Raw genomic sequence first — 2,510 nt, 5'->3', positions numbered from 1 at the left:
GCTCCTGAGGCGCCTTCTCCACAAGGCAGTACTGAAATATTTTACATGGAAATACATGCATGATGGGGACATGATGGATTAGTAGAGTCTGTTTTTTTCCCCAAAGTACATTCTTAAACACACCAACATAATTCCCCTAGAAGACATTTCAGATATTTTAAGAAAAAAAGTCTGTCCCATGCTGATTTCTCAACTTGCTTCCTCCTTGTGTCCCCTTAATAAACTGGGCCAGTAGGTGAGAGGGTTAGGGTAATGGTAGGTGACAGAGTTTGAGGAGAGGAGAAGCTAGGATAGAGCAGAAAAATCAGGAAATTGATTAGGTCACCCGCCCTCCATAATAGCATCACCTCGCACTCTCCCGCACATTTTGTCCTTGAGAATTCCACACAGCACTTCAGTCCCAGGGAGCTGGGCGGAGTTCCACCCAAGACAAGTTGGTACCATTCTACAAGTCACGAGTTAATTTACAGGAAGGAATCTCGTAGCCTAGAGAGAGGAGTGTTTCTGGTTCTTATTTCACATTTAAAACAGAGTCAATGTAACTACTCCTAACTATTTTCGAACAGTGACATGGGAGTTTTAAAGCATGNAATATTATAAGGGATCTTAGTGATGGGCAGTAAAAGTATCAAGTTACTACAATGTATAATACAACTTTTTCTTACAGAGATATCTATCTACTTATACACACATACACATGTATGTCAGATGGGTTACATTACTAATTGGAATGACATTTTTAGAAATTGGAATGTTTTTCAATTATTAAGCATATTGGTTCACTCAAGAGTATTAATTGTATTCTACTTATTATATTAGTTTATTTGAGCTTAACTTCAGAAGAGTGGAGGATAAATGTTAAACTCATCTTAGTAAAAACGGTTCTCCTTTATTTCTGTTTCTGTAAATAAGGGGAGGGAGATTTTAAAAGAAAATAGGAAGTCTCCTCCATATAACTATGAAGTAAACCAGCTCACAATTCTGAAAATCAGTGAAAAGCCCTTTCACCTGTAGTTCTATGCAACATGAAGCAGACAGAGCATTCGAGTATCCATATTTGAGAACAGATAAATCCCGCCAATGCTAAGCTGCTTCTTGCCTTTTAAATCAGATTCAATAAACATAAGTTGTTTTGCACAGCTTTCGAGGAGCACAGCTATTGCATAAAACAAGGTAATTCTGGAGAAGGACGATGACAAAGTCACACTGGGCATGTTAAGGGAGGCAGAGCCCGTTTCATTGGCTTTCCTGGTGCCTGAATTTCTCTGGTAGAAATACAGGTACCAACTCCCTGGCCATCTCTTCTTAACCTAGCCTGCCCCAGTCTGCACATGTCTTCATCAAAAGGATGTTAAAACAGGAAAAGGCCGAGTTTCCTCCCCAACTTCTCCAACCCTGGCCAGTGTCTAAAACTCCAGCTTCCGAGTCAGGAGCGTCAAGGCCACGCATCAACACGTGTGGAATGTGAAAATTCCACGCCTCCCTTTTCTCACAGATTGTCAAGGCAGCCACCCCACTGCAGTGAGACCCTGAGCGGGCTGTTGGACAGAGGGGGGCCCTTCGCCCCGGGGGGAGGGCGAGGGGGGCCTGGCCGTGCAGGAGCAAGCCCCAGCGCAGCAGCCAGGCGGAAGGGCCTGCGTGTCCTCCCCGGGAGGGCCCGGGCTCCCACCGCCCGCACTGGCGGCGAGGCTGCCGCCGCCCCGCGACCTTGCCGGAATGCAGGCAGCTGCCGCCTTGGCCAGCATCTCCAGTTTTCCAGAGTAGCTTCCGCCTCCCTATCAGAAGCAGAAATTGCCCACAGGCATTGACCACGTGCCCGCAGCAGTTTCCAACCCTGCCTTTGAATCCTTTCCTTTGCAGCCCCCCTCTACCCTAAAGTCTGCAGCCTCAGAAGGGAATTAACCCCTCTGAAACTGAAGTCACTGAGGATGAACCCGGACGGGTTCGGTGACCTGCAGGCTCCCGTGCACTCACTCGCGAGGTGCGGGCGCCTCAGGCTCCCCTGCAGAAAAGGGTGGAGTCTGCTGCCCCCTGCCGGTCACTGTAGGCATACGCTTTTGTTGAGCGGTTGCTCAGAAGTATTCCCAGAAAGTAAGGCAACTTCAAAGGCGCGGTGGAGAAAAAAGGTTGTTTGTGCTTCTGTGGGTTGGAGTTCCGTCTTAAATGCGTCAGAGCTGTTGCCTCCCGGCGCTGGGATCGCCCGAGGGGAGGTAGTTTCAGTGCAGTCACTGGAAACTCCAAGCCCTTGCATGAAGCCAACTTTCCACATTAAGCATGTAACATAATCTTCTTTATCTCGTAGGGTTTACCCATTTCTCCAGAGGAGCAAGCCTCTGCAAAATCAGGCTTGCAAAAAAGTTTTTTAGGAGAAGAAAAAAATTGGGCGTGCTGATTCCTTGCCCACCCGTTGCATCGCAAGCTGATGCCTGGAAAGGCATTTATGGATATGGCCAATCGATAAGGAAATTGAACAGGTTTTTACTTGAGCAACCAACCCACCCTCTGACTTA

Source organism: Hipposideros armiger, unplaced genomic scaffold, assembly GCF_001890085.2.
Source record: "Hipposideros armiger isolate ML-2016 unplaced genomic scaffold, ASM189008v1 scaffold_404, whole genome shotgun sequence".
In the NCBI taxonomy this organism is placed as follows: domain Eukaryota; kingdom Metazoa; phylum Chordata; class Mammalia; order Chiroptera; family Hipposideridae; genus Hipposideros; species Hipposideros armiger.
This window is presented reverse-complemented; position numbering follows the sequence as displayed.